At 46.4% G+C, this 16,745-nt stretch overlaps 1 non-coding gene and 1 pseudogene across 1 annotated transcript; both read right to left on the bottom strand.

The window, feature by feature from the left end:
- Positions 1-10,159: 10,159 nt before the first annotated feature.
- LOC148647725 (U2 spliceosomal RNA) lies at positions 10,160-10,346 on the bottom strand. The gene has a single exon (XR_015927160.1). It is a non-coding gene; the product is annotated as a U2 spliceosomal RNA (small nuclear RNA).
- Positions 10,347-16,092: 5,746 nt separating this feature from the next.
- On the bottom strand, positions 16,093-16,302 carry LOC148647724 (U2 spliceosomal RNA; annotated as a pseudogene).
- Positions 16,303-16,745: the final 443 nt, after the last annotated feature.

The raw sequence follows: 16,745 nt of genomic DNA, 5'->3' as shown, positions 1-16,745 counted from the left end.
TGGAGCTGCTTAAGATATGCTAAGACAGCCGACACATTACACAATGTGCTTGATTTAATACAGTAGTGTCGAATACAGATAAATTATATATATATTTATTTATTTTCCATCAATAATATATATATATAAGTGTTTTATGTTCCACTTCAGTCCCTCCTGTTAACCACCCAGTGAAAGCCTGGGTAGGTTATAAGGCATAGCTTGTTTGAGATATTGATTGGTTGGCAGTGTTAGGTAGGAAGACTGAGGTACGAGCAGAGGCGAAGGTAAAATGTAACTTCTTGTTAACCTTTCGCATATGTAGCGGCGAGGCTTATTAATAAAAAAGAATTAAGTGTTCTGAGCCTTCCCAAATTAGGCCTCATCTCTCTGTTCATCTCTGTGGTGCAGCCACAGAGAAACTATTCATGCAGGCTGATTTAAGGTTTCCTTTGATAAGGTTTCCTAGGACAGCTCCCAAAGGGGGATGCACTTAGCTAAGCCTGGCTATCATGATCAATGGTCATCCATTGGCGCCTATCTGTCTAGGGAGTGCCAGATGGACATCTGGACTGCATTCCTAAGTGTTAGGAGTAAGTGACTCATATCTCACCTTGATCAACCAATCAGGGACTGGTAGGGCCGAGTAACCCACGTGGGACTCTGATGCCCATGGGACTTTCAGCCAATCAACGAGCTGAAGTTCCTCCAGGTAAAAACAGGCAACACGGAGAGCCTGAGAGATTCAGTGTAAAATTCAGGAGAATTCTGTGGACTTTTCTAAAGGGAATTCAAAGGAGAATTCCAGGGCAGGACGGCCCAGGAGCAGAAGGCTCCCAAGGGCAGGACATTCTCGCAGCGCGCCTCCTGACCATCCTGAGACTCAGCCCGGACAACCACGGAACGGCCATTGTGTCCGAGTGCCAGAACTTTCCTTTGTTCTAAGAGTCTAGAGCGGAGGTTGCCAGAGAGTAACCAGAGGATCCACCCGAGGTTAGCACCAGCAGCAGGCCTCGTGAACAGGTCGGAACTGTGGACAGCTGAATCACTATTCAGAACTAGCTCTTCATCAGGAACGAACCGGTCCTCTTCCTGACTTGCTGGGACCCACAGTCATCTTTTCTCCTGTGCACAAACTTTGCTAGTTAAAGCCAACACTAAATAGCCAGTCAGGGAGCATCAGCACCGCACCGTCGCAAGCCGCACAGCACAGCCTGGCACCGAGCCAGAGAGCGCGGATTGGACAGCAACAAGCCTGCAATTGTTTCTTTGATTTTGTATTGTGGTTGTTATCTATGTTTTTGGTTGGTATTATGTTTATATGGTTGTTTTTGTTGGTTGGTTGTTATTATGGTTATTAATAATACGATCTATAGTTGAAATCTGAGCCTAAATAAAAAGAAAAAGCAAGTGATTAGGTTTATGAGCAATCTAATTACTTATTCGTTTAAAACGCTATATAAAATAAAGTTTATTATTAATTTGCTGGACAGAGCGGTGAACATTATTATGCATAAGACAAAGATAACGATCCTGATCAGTTTAGAAATCTGTGTACGCTGTAAGGTTTTTACTTCTTAAACTTTTAAAATACACGTTTTGAATAGAAAGAAATCCTCTTCCTGGTACAGTATGTATAACAAACCAGCACGTCTTTTTTCTCCAATCAGAGGGGTGTCAGATGGTGTCAGCCAATCACCATTCTGCGTTGGGTAGCAACGGGTGACTGTTCTCAGGCGGAAGATGTAAATAGCTTAATGTTCGTGTTTTAAATAATTTTTTTAAATTCAATTAAACGGGCACAGTTAAGACATTAAATATACATATACATACTGTATACAGTACAGTTTGCATACGGTAATATGTTTATGTTACGCGATTAAAAAATAAATAAATAAAAATGAAAAATCCAGCACCAGCTGGATTTGAACACACAACCTGCCAGTTGGTAGTCACGCACCTAGACCAGTAGGCTACAAGACGGCTCGCATGAACAGGCAGGCGAAACAGCCCTACACAGCCCTGTCGCAGCACACGGATGTAATCATACCGTTATTAAATTCTTGAGATACGCGATTCCATATTATATTCCCTTTTAATCAAATTCTAAAAGTATGCTTGTTGACTCCGGTATCACGTTAGTTAAAGACTTCGAAGCTTACAATGTTTAGGGAGAAATGGAATACTGGTGTGTATTTTTTTCTTTAAAGTACCGAGACCAGCTATATACTGTATGTTTACGTTCCAAAATTAATATCGTTTATGGCCTTCACACGCGTTACAGTATGCTCCTATTCTTTTTATGCTCAGCTACTACGATTTCCCTTCAGTGGTAAAATTCAATATCTACAACGGGCACAGTAAAGACGTTTACAGTAAGTCTTTCTACGACAGACCAACGAATCACGAGTGCCCCTGTCGGTCAACCAATCACGCACCGCGATACCCCGTGTCATCTTACCTGCGGTACGTGTCTGTACCGCACACTTTGAATGGCTGCATCTGTACGGCTAAACTGGAATGTTGAACACATTTTGGAAAACTATAACTTCTCAATATACAATTTAAAAAGGTAATGACGAGCTTTCCTCTCATAATACCTTCTAAGCTTTTCTTTTTGCGCGTTCATCTCTTCCAGATCAACTGGCAGCCCATCATTACAGTTCACAGTCTATGCAATCTTTCTTGCAAAATCCTTCCCTCTTTCCTCTCCATTCTCTGCCTGTCTCTGCAATACTGGTTTCTTCCTGGATCCACTTCTTAGCTAGATCCCACCACTTCAAGATGGGAGTCTGCTCCCGTCTTGCATTCATTCAATACACCAGCTTCTTTCTAATTAAATCCCAATATGCAGCCTCATTCAAAATCGGTTTTAAGTCTCCACACACCCTTTCGAAAATCAATTCCCCTACCTGTGACAACAACCTCCAGCACATCATGGTCAGAGTGCCAGAAAGGTGTTGTTAGCACTCTCCCTATCCCCAAATCCCTGGAAGTAAAAACAGTCTAGTCTTTTTAACACCCCTGTTGCATTCCACCACGTAGGTCCTGCTTTTCCCACTGTAGCTCTTAACGCACTATCCAACAACCCACACTGCACAAACAGGTTGTGGACGCTCCTGACATCTGGGTTGTCCTTGTCTTTAAAATCAATGTTAAAATCTCCTCCCATAATAATCCTCCTATTTGTCAAACAAAAGGGTGCAAAGTTTACATAAAAGGTGTGGCGCTGAGAAGCCACTGCCGGGGCATACACACATACAAACTACACTCACTCACCATCACATCCACACCCATCAGTCTTCCAGGCACAACAATTTCGCTCTGCCCCACCACAATGTCGTGGGATCCAAAAAGGATCCCGACGCCAGAGGAATGCACCCCACCCACACTCCATCTGGAAGCTCCCCTATCCCACTCTTTTGTAAAATCCGCCACATCTGTCATTTTTCAGATGGACCTCCTGCAAAAAACATACAGTGAAATCCGGTGTTCTTAACATCTTTACACTCTTCTAGCATTTTCACAATGCCCCCTGTATCATGGGGGAAAACCACCGCTTCACTAACTAGTTTACATAAACTCAAAAATTCTCTGGGGGCACTCAATTTCACTCTTAACATTTCTTTTTTCCTACTTTTTCTTTGTTCGTAGGTTGATTCATCTTTCTCTATGTCCTGCACCCATACCCTTGTGAGGTCTTCAATCTGATACTTCATCCTCTGCACATCTCTACTATCCCTTGCGTACATTCTGAATGCAGACAGCACATCCCAAGTCACCACCGGTTTTAACTGAATTCCTTTCCGTTCAAAAATGCACCTGTCAAAGTACGCAAGCCATTCAACCTTTGTGTCCTTTTTGTTCCATTTACAAAGTTTTATAAACTTAGAAGAAATACCGGTATCAAACCAGAACTGTTCCTCCGTCACCTCACCAGGCTGACTAACCTCCTCCTCTTGTCTCTGCAGGGATATTTCACCCAGAGGTGAAGCTGTAGTAGACACGCAGATTGTGTCTCAATTATGAGATCTTTCCCTTCTAACTCGGTGTGTGCTAAAACACTCTTTACCGGCCCTAACCCCAATTCTTCAGTGTTTTTCCCTGCTTTTTTGCTCATACCTTCCTCCAGATCCACATGCTTCCTCTTCCCCTTATGTTTCAATCGGATTGACTCCGCCTCTGTCTCCTCCATAGCATCTGCCCAATTTATGTTGCCAAACACCTGCTCCATGAGACTCAGTCCCGTCTCTGCCTTCTTCTCCTCTCCTTTCTGGCCTTCTTCAGTATGGCTAGGGATCGGAGACCCCTCTTGGACATCATCCCTCTGGGCTCCCTCTCTGCTGGCTCCACTGCTGTCAGCCATATCCATGTGGTCCGGCTCGTCTCCTGCTTCTTCTTGATGTCCTTCCTCACGGACACCTGAAACAGATCCTACATCCCGTGTACTGTGCACAACCCCTGCAAAGCTCTTGCGCCTCTTGTCGCAGTCTTTAAAGGTGTGCCCCCCACCCCCACAGAGGTTGCACTTGTTTTTTTTCTGTGCAGTCAGCCATAGCATGTCCCACTCCTTCACAGTTCCTGCAAACCAGTTCATGGCAGTCCACTGCGTTGTGGCCTGCTTTCCTGCAGCATCTGCACACTGCTGGCTGACCATAATAAAACAAATAGCCCCTATTTGGGCCTATGACAATGGATGCTGGGGGGTTCAGCAAACCGTCAGGGGCTTTCGCATCAGGGCGAAGGCGAACCCTGTACTTCCTCTTTCCTGTCCATATCTTCTTTCTGTCTAATTCTTTCATTCCCAATCCCTGTATGTCCACAAACCTCTTCAAAAAGCAAACAATTTCCTCTTCGGGAACATAAGGGTTAAATATAGCCACAGTCAAAGTCCTTAGCTCCCAAGCAAACAAAGGTTCCGTGATATAGTCCACAAAGGGCTTTTCACTCCGCTTAGCGCTAACAGTAGCCCAAACCCTCGCACAAACTTCTTCTGAAAACAAAGAAAGATCAAAAGTTTTTTTTTACCCGGGAAGTCCTGGAGGCAGTAGATGTCTTCAGGCTTCAATTGTACAGCACCACGTGCTTGAACTCGTCCCTGGAACAAAGCTCCGTTTTCTCTCCACCAATCCACAAAATAAAGCACAGCGTGCCTCACTCGTCCTTCTCCGGAAGTAGGTCTTCTCTCCATCACAGCAGCAAAAAAATGTCTGGAAACGTCTGCCATGCCAGAAAAATTTGCAGGAAGCCCCGAAAAAGCGATCCCTCCTCTCTTTCTCCTGACAAAAACCAGGCCGCAGTCAAGCCGCACACCTGATCTTAGCCAAAAGGCCGAGAAGCAATGCCCCTAAAGGTGTGGACCGACTCCTCTGGAGCCCGGGTCCCGCGCAGCTGCCGGCCCCCCTGCAGCCAGAGGCCTGCCGCCGGACTCTGCTCCCCCTCTCTCTTGCCTGCCTGCCTGCCTTCCTGCCAGTCCCGGGCGGGGGCCCTGCTCTTTGATCTTCTGTCAACGGCCCGACAACGACCGCAGCCGCGGGGGCCGCCAGCCGGCCAGCCTACTAAGCTTAGGCCCCTCCCACCAGCAGCAGCTGTGCCGAGCCAGCTGCAAGCAAAACTGGACCGTCAGCACCTGTGGGCAGAGGCAAGGGGCAGCTCTCTCTCGGGTTGGACACACACGCACACGCCTGCCTGCCTGCGGCCGGCAGCTGCGCGGGACCCGGGCTCCAGAGGAGTCGGCCTGCTCCACTGTGCGCCAGCAGAACACCCGCACGTCGGCCTGCCTGCCTGCCGAAAAAAAAGAAAAGGGTGTATGTATTAAGTTTTTTGGAGGGAAAATGCCCGGCTGTCGAAAGGGGCCTGCAAGGACGGACACACCTGGAAAAAAGATGAAAAACCTACGGTTTTTGGAGGGAAAACGCACGGGAGCCGAAAAGTGGGCTGGCCTGCTTGCCGAGAAAGTCCAGACGTGGGAAAGCACGCAGAGGGAGGACGGGAACAGAGACGGAGACAGGGGAGAGAGGGGAAGAGAGACGGACGGATGAGAGATGAGACCGGAGAAGAAGGAGCTCCAGTCCACCTCAATTCAACTTTGTCATTAAACTTACACAGGTGCATACTATAATGAAAAGTTTCTCATTAGTCACTCAGGTGCAGTATATAAATATGACAGAAGATAAGACAATAGACAGTAACACAATAGCAATAACAGTAACATGTAATAACATTACATAAGTAACATGTAGTCAAAACTGTGCATAATTCTGCAAACAGAAAATATAACAGGACAAAAACAGTGCAAGGTAATTCTTGGAACAGTGCAAAAATAGTATGGTTAATTAATAAATAAATATTATTAGGACCGGTACAGTTTTACTGGGCTATTGAGGGGACAGTACAATTTCGGCTTACGTGTGTGCAGTGGTGTAGGAGTACAGTCATTGTGGGTACAGGAAGATTTTAGGAGAGATCATAATATGGTGGGAGGGAGTGGGGGCATCACCAACTTGACAGCTCTGGGGAAGAAGCTATTTTGGAGTCTAGTTGTGTGCGACTGGAGTGACCAGAACCTTCTGCCAGATGGTAGGGGAACAAACAAGTTATGACTGGGGTGAGTGGGGTCACATAATTTTGGTGGCTTTTTTCAGACTCCTGGTTTTGTATATTTCCTGGATGGATGGTAAGGCACTGCCGATGATGTGTTGGGCAGTTTTGACCACCCGCTGTAGTGCCTTATGGTCGGATGCAGTGCAGCTGCCGAACCAGACTGTGATGCAGCTGGTCAATATGCTCTCCACCGTACATCTGTAGAAGTTGGTGAGGATCTGTGGATGTAGGTGTATTTTCTTCAGCCTTCTCAGGAAGTACAACTGCTGTTGTGCCTTCTTGATGAGACTGGAGGTGTTCAGTGTCCATGTAAGGTCCTTAGAGATGTGAACACCTAGGAGTTTGAAGTTATTCACCATCTCCACCGCAGACCCTTCTATGTAGATGGGGGAGTGAACTTTTCCTTGTCTTCTGAAGTCAACAATCAGCTCTTTGGTTTTGCTGATGTTGAGACATAGTTTGTTGGTTCGGCACCAGTCTGCAAGTTGTTTTATCTCCTCCCTGTAGGCAGTCTCATCATTGTCAGTGATCAGGCCTACAACTGTGGTATCGTCAGCATACTTGATGGTGTTTGTGCTGAACTTGGCAGTACAGTCATGGGTGAACAGGGAGTAAAGCAGTGGGCTGAGCACACAGCCTTGAGGGGCACCGGTGTTAAGGGTGAGCGTGTTGGAGGTGAGGTTGCCAATCTGAACAGTCTGGGGTCTGCTGGGGAGGAAGTCTAGGATCCAGCTGTAGAGGGTTGTATCTAAACCTAGAGCCCTGAGTTTGGTAGAAAGTTTTATGGGTATGATGGTGTTAAATGCTGAGCTAAAGTCAATGAACAGCATTCTTGTATAGGTGTTCCTTTTATCCAGGTGGGTTAGTGTGGTGTGTAAAGCTATGGAGATTGCATCCTCTGTGGAGCGGTTTGTGCGATAGGCAAACTGGAGAGGATCCAGTGTTTTTGGAATGCTGGCTTTAATGTGTGGAATAAGTAGTTTTTCAAAGCACTTCATTATGATGGGGGTGAGTGCAATAGGGCGGTAGTCGTTTAGGCATGTGGGGGCTGATTTTTTTCGGTACTGGCACGATGGTGGTCATCTTGAAGCAGCTAGGTACAGTGGCCTGGGCCGAGGACAGGTTGAAGATGTCGGTACAGACATCAGCTATCTGCCGGGCACATGTTCTAAGTACCAGGCCAGGGATACCATCAGGTCCAGCAGCTTTATGTGTGTTCACTCTACTTAGCGATTTCCACTCATCTTGCTTGGATAGTGTGGGGGGTGGGGTGGTAGGGGAGTTCTCAGTGTTCGTCTAAGGTTTTTGATTCAGGAGTTTGCGTATCTTTTTAACGCTCACCACATCAGCACATTTGCTGATGTAGCTAGTGACTGCTGATGCATACAGTGCCTTGCGAAAGTATTCGGCCCCCTTGAACTTTTCAACCTTTTGCCACATTTCAGGCTTCAAACATAAAGATATAAATTTTTTATTTTATGTGAAGAATCACCAACAAGTGGGACACAATTGTGAAGTGGAACGAAATCTATTGGATTTTTGAAACTTTTTTAACTAATAAAAAAATGAAAAGTGGGGCGTGCAAAATTATTCGGCCCCTTTACTTTCAGTGCAGCAAACTCACTCCAGAAGTTCAGCGAGGATCTCTGAATGATCCAATGTTGTCCTAAATGACTGATGGTGATAAATAGAATCCACCTGTGTGTAATCAAGTCTCTGTATAAATGCACCTGCTCTGTGATAGTCTCAAGGTTCTGTTGAAAGCGCAGAGAGCATCATGAAGACCAAGGAACACACCAGGCAGGTCCGTAATACTGTTGTGGAGAAGTTTAAAGCCGGATTTGGATACAAAAAGATTTCCCAAGCTTCAAACATCCCAAGGAGCACTGTGCAAGCGATCATCTTGAAATGGAAGGAGTATCAGACCACTGCAAATCTACCAAGACCTGGCCGTCCCTCTAAACTTTCAGCTCAGACAAGGAGAAGACTGATCAGAGATGCAGCCAAGAGGCCCATGATCACTCTGGATGAACTGCAGAGAACTACAGCTGAGGTGGGAGAGTCTGTCCATAAGACAACAATCAGTCTTACACTGCACAAATCTGGCCTTTATGGAAGAGTGGCAAGAAGAAAGCCATTTCTCAAAGATATCCATAAAAAGTCTCGTCTAAAGTTTGCCACAAGCCACCTGGGAGACACCCCAAACATGTGGAAGAAGGTGCTCTGGTCAGATGAAACCAAAATCGAACTTTTTGTCCACAATGCAAAACGATATGTTTGGCGTAAAAGCAACACAGCTCATCACCCTCAACACACCATCCCCACTGTCAAACATGGTGGTGGCAGCATCATGGTTTGGGCCTGCTTTTCTTCAGCAGGGACAGGGAAGATGGTTAAAATTGAGGGGAAGATGGATGCAGCCAAATACAGGACCATTCTGGATGAAAACCTGTTGGAGTCTGCAAAAGACCTGAAACTGGGACGGAGATTTATCTTCCAACAAGACAATGATCCCAAACATACAGCAAAATCTACAAAGGAATGGTTCACAAATAAACGTATCCAGGTGTTTGAATGGCCAAGTCAAAGTCCAGACCTGAATCCAATCAAGAATCTGTGGAAAGAGCTGAATACTGCTGTTCACAAACGCTCTCCATCCAACCTCACTGAGCTCGAGCTGTTTTGCAAGGAAGAATGGGCAAGAATTTCAGTCTCTCGATGTGCAAAACTGATAGAGACATACCCCAAGCGACTTGCAGCTGTAATCGCAGCAAAAGGTGGCTCTACAAAGTATTAACGCAAGGGGGCCGAATAATTTTGCACGCCCCACTTTTCATTTTTTTATTAGTTAAAAAAGTTTCAAAAATCCAATAGATTTCGTTCCACTTCACAATTGTGTCCCACTTGTTGGTGATTCTTCACATAAAATAAAAAATTTATATCTTTATGTTTGAAGCCTGAAATGTGGCAAAAGGTTGAAAAGTTCAAGGGGGCCGAATACTTTCGCAAGGCACTGTACATGTCAATATCAGTGTGGGATCCATGGGAGGCTGCATCTTTGAACACACTCCAGTCTGTGCACTCAAAACAGTCCTGAAGCATTGATTCTGCCTCTTTGGTCTATGTTTTTACAGTTATAACTGGAGCCTTGGTGCATTTGAGAAGTAGGCTGTAGGCTGGGAGTAGGAACAGGGAGATGTGGTCAGATTGTCCAAGAGGGGGGTGAGGTACTGCTTTGTAAGCACCGGGTACATTAGTATAAACAAGGTCAAGTGTGTTGTTTCCCCTGGTGGGGCAGTCAACATGTTGGTTGTAGCTAGGCAGAAGTGATTTCAGATTTCCCTGATTAAAATCGCCTGCAATAATAAAAACACCATCAAGGTGTGCTGATTCTTGTTTACTAATAGCTTTGGATAGCGTTTTGACTGCTTCCTTAGCATTAGCGTTAGGAGGTATGTATACAGCGGTAATAACGACCGATTTGAATTCCCTAGGTAGGTAGAAGGGTTCGCATTTTACCATTAAATACTCTAAGTCCTCACTTGCTTGCTATGTCTGTCATTTCACGACTGAGAGAAGGTAGTGCACCGTTCCCGGAGGCGCTGCAATACCGGGCCGATGCGTGGAGAGGATGGAGCAAGCTCCTGATCCAGCTCCCTGTTCCAAAAATCTGTTTTATATGTGGTCCCCCGATGGGGGACATATCAGATATTAACTGACTGATAAGAACAGTTTTTTTTTTGCAAAAATAGAAAACCAGGGGTCAATTAAACATAAGAAAACCAAAAGAGCCATCCGTATACATCATTAAGGACATCAAAATCAACACAAGGAACCCATGAGAAATGTTAAAGCAAAACCACGCCCTTCCACCTTTCCCGAGCAGCATGGTATCCCCATCTTTGTACATCTCTCTGTATACGCCATTTAATTTCATAAAGCACCTTTTGATACATACCATGCAATCTGACTTTCCCTTTTTTTATTAAAACTTCCCTTGCCTCCCACACTTCTGATTTAATGAGGCTTATCAAAAGCCACACCACAAAATAAAACACTCCCAGCTCTGACGTCCCCTTTAATTCCATACATCACGACAGATCCCGTAACTCGGAAGGACTCATCTAATAAATCGAGAAAACATTGACATCTTTTCCAAACCTTTTGTGTAAAACCACAGTCCATGAAAACATGTCTTATTGTCTCTGTGTCCTTACAATCTTCCCGCGGACATGTATAGGCATGTATACCTTAACATGTATACCTCCCTCACTGGCAGTCTTCCCCATACAATCTTCCAGTTAAGATCGATAAATTTGTGGTCCTGGCCCACACGACTGCTTTCCTTTTCTCCTCAGGAGGGGGTTTAATTGCCTCTATCTGGTGTTGGTATAGTAGTCTGTGGCTCAATACTATTGTTGTCCTGTCTGTCCCAGTACTTCGCCATCCAGAGTTTGGCATGTCTACTATAATAATTGCTTACACTTATATAACGCTTTTCTGGACATTCCACTCAAAGCGCTTTACAGGTAATGGGGTTACCTCAACCACCACCAATGTGCAGCATCCACCTGGATGATGCGACGGCAGCCATAGTGCGCCAGAACGCTCACCACACATCAGCTATCAGTGGGGAGGAGAGCAGAGTAATGTAGCCAATTCATAGATGGGGATTATTAGGAGGCCATGATTGGTGAGGGCCAATGGGAAGTTTGGGACAATTGGACGCCGGGGTTACACTCCTACTCTTTTCGAGAAACGCCCTGGGATTTTTAATGACCACAGAGAGTCAGGACCTCGGTTTTACGTCTCATCCGAAGGACAGCGCCTGTTTACAGTATAGTGTCCCCGTCAATATACTGGGGCATTAGGACCCACATGGACCGCAGGGTGAGCGCCCCCTGCTGGCCCCACTAACACCTATAATACCAGGGTAAGTTACTCCCATGCGGCACTATGTTGGACCATGTTGTGAAAGCTGTCATGTACTGTGCAAACTGTAGGGGTCCCTAATGCTAAGCACAGGTTGGAAACATAGATACAATCCAGCTTTAACGGAAAGTCCAGAACTTCCCTACCCCCCTGTTCTATTTGCCGGACCATATCTATGTGCTTAATATATTCGTACCTGCCACCCCATACAAAACGAAAGACTTCACCAACCAGTAGCCGTCTATACATTGGCGGCAAGGGGTACACATACACCAGGTAGACAAAAAGCGGTAGTATATCTACTTTTAATACTAAGATTTTACCATCCAAAGTCAATTTCAACTTGGTCCACAGTCCCACCTTCCTCCTAGCCTTCTCTATCCTGGAGTTCCAATTATGATGTCCTGAGCCCCTCTGCAAAAAATCAACTCCCAGGATTTTAAAAGGTCCTGTGCACAGTTTAAAATCACCAACCCATTGTTGTGACACATACCAGGGGCCAAAAGCTTTGACTGAGCTTTTTCCTGTATTAAGAACAGCACCAGATGCCCTCGCAAAAGTTTTAAAAATTTCCAGGGCAGCATTCAGACCAAATGTCGAGTCTACTACGAGGGTCACATCATCTGCATACATTGTTAGTTTAACCCTCTCTCCTCCACTGCCTGGCAGTATCAAACCATCTACCCTCTTGTCACCTCGAATAGCTGACGCGAAGGGCTCCATGTAAACTGCAAACAACAAAGGGGAGAGAGACCAACCCTGTCTCACCCCCGCCTTCTGATTCACTAGATCTCCCAGCCAGCCATTTATGACAGCCTTACTGCCTACCTCACTATATAAGGTCTTGAGCCAGCCAATCACGGTTGGGCCAAAACCCATCCTCTCCAACACCAACCACAATAAGTCACGGGACACTCTATCAAAAGCTTTTTCTAAATCTAGATTAACTAGCATTAAGCGTACCTTTCTCTGTTCAGCCCATGCAATGACATCTCTCAATAGTTGCAGTGTCCACCTTCCTGATCTTCCTTTGACTCCGCAGGTCTGGTCTCTACCTATTACAGTATATTGGCCATCACACGCGAGAGTCTGTGGACAAGCAGCTTGGCTATAATTTTATAGTCAACGGAGAGCAAAGTTAGGGGTCTCCAATTTTTTAGCTGGGTACGATCCCCTTTTTTAAAAACCAAAGTTCAAATATCCTCCCTCATTGATTGCCCCATGCACTTTTTGCTAAAAATCTCCCCCATCAGCTCCAAGAGAAAGGGTCCTAAAATCTGCCAAAAGGTTCTATAAAACGCCACAGGGATCCCGTCCACCCCTGGTACTTTCCCTTTTTTTTAAAGATTTCATCGCTGCCTCTAATTCTGGCAGCTCGAAGGGTTTTCCCAAGTCGTTCCTTTCTTCCTCTGTCAGGGTTGCCTGTAGGGTCTGAAGGACTGCTTCTGCAGCTCTCCTCTCACACATCTTCAGAGAAAAGGTCCTCATAAAAACTAGTTGTTTCCCTGAGCATCCCGTCCCGTTGGCAGCTAAAATTGAATGTAAAACCCTTTTCTCTTGCCTTCTCCTGATCTTGTTAAAAAAGTATGTCTCATTGTGTTCTAAAAAATCCACTCGCGCCCACAAAAGATGTAATCAAGCCTTTTACATACACCTCTGATGTTGCTCCATGTGTATCCCCCTCGGTGCGGATTACCCTCTTTATGGCAGTCTTTTAGGTTGTACATCTTCAGCATATCTCTGACCATTCTTGCATCCCCATCTTTCTCATTGTCAATATCTACATTAAAGTCTACGATCACTACTACCCTGTTAGTGACACACAATGTGCCCAGATGAGCTAGGAAATCTCTCCTTTCTCTTATCGCCGCAGGTGCATACATGCACAAAAATCTAAAATCGACCCCATTCATTCTAGCGTCAACACACATCAGTCTTCCCGGCACACTCCCTCTCACCTTTCCACACACTATTTGGGGATTCCGAAAAAGGATCCCTACTCTGGAGGAATGCACATTCCCAATACTCCACCTTGAGGGGCCACGGTCCCACAAGGCGGTCAGCTCCTCCACATCCTTCTCATCTTTAATGTGCACCTCCTGCAGAAAGCACACACTCGACCTCAAATCCTTAATAGCCTCAAAAACCGCAACTCTCTTGATCTTGTCCTGCAGCCCTCGCACATTAAAAGTCGAGAAGCTGCTTGTCATTCAGTTAGAATTGAGTCCAAGCTCTCTGGAGTTTCCCTTCTCCCTCCTTAATATAGGTCTGGAGTTTGTACCCACACCTTACCATGTCCTCCTTCCCTTCCACTGTGGTCAAAAGTTGGTTTGACACCACTAAATTGTCTCAAGATATCTTTAATTCTTTCAAATCCCTTGGGGTTATCTCACCCCCTCCCTATACCATGTGGAGTGCTTCAGGAAAGCGCTGGAGGCTCCCTGACTGCCGCACTCTACGACGTAAGTCATCATACCGTCCTTGGCGGTCTCTATTGGCTGCATCCCCCGCCTTTTGGCCTTCCCTATCCTTAAGTATTTCAAAAAGGATCTGTTGTGCAGCTGTAGCTTTTTTAACCAGATTTCTACCTTCCAATTCAAAGGTAACCCCCTCCTGTATTAAGTTTGACAGTCTAGGGCAAGAGGATAGGTCAATCTGCCCCTCTTCATTTATTTTCTGATCTGACAGAAATTCCTCTGTCACAGCAGCTACAACCACTACGGCTCCACAGGGCCGCTTACTATGACCCAAATCTCCCTCTCCCTGTTTATCAGGCTCAACACTAGTTTGAGGGACTGTCTCGGCTACTACCTCGGGGGTTGAGTCCTCCTCACTGCTCTCCCCCTCCTTCCAATTTCCTCTTTGCTGTCCCACTAGACCATTCCATTTCCCCCCTCCTTTTCCCCCATAGTTTGCTGAAGAGGGGGCAGTCCTTATACAAATGGCCTTCCTCCCCATACAGGTTCCAGGTCCTTGCCATCTTGCAGTCTGCGCCCAGGTGTCCTGCTTTGCTGCAACGTTTGCAGACCAGCTCCCTGCAATTTGCTGCGAAATGTCCTTCCCCTCCGCATCTCCTGCATGTTAGCAGCTGTCCCGGGTAGTTGAGGTATCCCCTGTTAACCCCAATAAAAAACATCGCAGGGGGATGCAGAAAACCATCCTCTTGCATGCTGACAGTCCTCAAGCGGACAAAATATCTAATCTTCCCCGTCCAATATCCATTTCTATCAATTATTTTTGTACCTTTAGCTGTAATGTCCACAAATCTTCTCAAAAACACCTCAATGTCCTCTTCAGGCACGTAAGGGTTAAACATGTGGACAACTAAAGGCCTATTTTCCCTTACAAACAATGGTTCAACAATGTAGTTGCATAGGGGCTTCTCGTTCCTTTTAGCTTTGGCCATTTCCCACACTCTCTGGCAGACCGCTCTGCCCGACAGAAACAGGTCATAGGTATCTTTCCCAGAAAATCTTGCAAACAAACAGCTAAGCTATTAGCTTATATCGGACTATATCGTCACCAAAAATTCCCGTCTCTCAAAGCCCTTTCACCGACTTCTTTCTGCACAAACTGGATCGTGTGCCTTAACTGACCTTCTCTGCTGCTAGCGCCCTCTAATGGTCTTCACGTTGTACTTCTAGCCGAAGCCGCAGCTGCCGCATAACTTCTCCCTTCTTCCTTCTCAGGTCCTCTTCCAGGTCTTCTGATGTCTTCTCCGGCCAGGGTCCTCCCTGCCGTAGCAAAAGCACCTTCAGGAGCCGGCTCCATCCCTCCGTCCTCCTCGCTCCGCCGCTCCTTCTGGTAAGTTGTGAAAAAAATCTGCCGCCGACTCTCTCCTCTCTCCTCTCCGTCCGTCGCTGCTTACTCTTACTTAAGGCTAAGACCAAGCTGCGGTCATGCCACACACTTGATCTTAGCCAAAAGGCCGAGAAGCGATGCCCCTAAAGGCGCGGACCAAGGCGCGGGCGTTCCGCTGGCGCACAGTGGCACAGGCCGACTCCTCTGGAGCCCGGGACCCGCGCAGCTGCCGGCCTCCCTGCAGCCAGAGGTCTGCCGCCGGACTGGGCGGGGGCCCTGCTCTTTGATCTTCTGTCAACGGCCCGACAACGACCGAAGCCACGGGGGGTGCCAGCCGGCCAGCCTCCTTAGCTTAGACCCCTCCGACCAGCAGCAGCTGTGCCGAGGCAGCTGCAAGCAAAAGCTGACTGTCAGCACCTGTGGGTAGAGGCAAGGGGCAGCTCTCTCTCGGGAGGGACGCACACGCACACGCACACGCCTGCCTGCAGGAAAAAAAAGTTTTTTGGAGGGAAAATCGCCCGGCTTTTGAAAGGGGCCTGCCTGCAAGGACGGACACAAACAGACGGACCTGCCTCCCTGGAAAAAAGATGAAAAACCTACGTTTTTTGGAGGGAAAACGCTTTTTGGAGGGGAGCCGAAAAGAGGGCCGGCCTGCTTGCCGAGAAAGTCCAGCCGTGGGAAACTGCGCAGAGGGAGGACGGGAATGAAGACAGACACAGGGGAGAGAGGGGGAGAGAGAGACTTGCTTGCTACGTCTGTCTTTTTACCGCTGAGAGAAGGTAGTGCACCGTTCCTGGAGGCGCTGCAATACCGGGCCGATGTGTGGAGAGGACGGAGCAAGCTCCTGATCCAGCTCCCTGTTCCAAAAATCCATTTAATATGTGATCCATTATATATGTGATATATAATATCTGATACGATGGGGGACGTATCAGATATTAAACTGATAAGAACAGATTTTTTGTGTTTTTTTAAGATATAAACTATACAAATTTAAAGGTTCCTACCTATACATGCCAAAAAACCATCAAACTGAAACTCCTAAATTAACCCAAACATCGATAAACAACACAAACCATTCTCAATAACCCCACCCCTTATTCAAATCATGATCCTGCCCCATCCAACTCATTCCCTTACCACCACCCGCTAGAATATTTCCCCAATCCTTATATAAAGTACTGTACATATCTACAAATTCACCTACTTCTTTTCCCTGTCTCCCTAAATCGTTATCTTAACAAAATCAGGCTTTCCACCTCTCTTTAACCGCAGCAAACCCCCATCTCAGTATATCCCATTTCACCCGTCGTGAAACATCACTTTTCACCTTCCATATCACATCCCCCACCGTGCTTAACCAGATTGTTCCTTGCCTGCCATACATACGACTTAACCATGCTCACTAACTGCCATAGCAAAAACCTTTC

Source organism: Lepisosteus platostomus, chromosome 15, assembly GCF_059453375.1.
Source record: "Lepisosteus platostomus isolate fLepPlt1 chromosome 15, fLepPlt1.hap1, whole genome shotgun sequence".
In the NCBI taxonomy this organism is placed as follows: Eukaryota; Metazoa; Chordata; class Actinopteri; order Semionotiformes; family Lepisosteidae; genus Lepisosteus; species Lepisosteus platostomus.
This window is presented reverse-complemented; position numbering and strand designations above follow the sequence as displayed.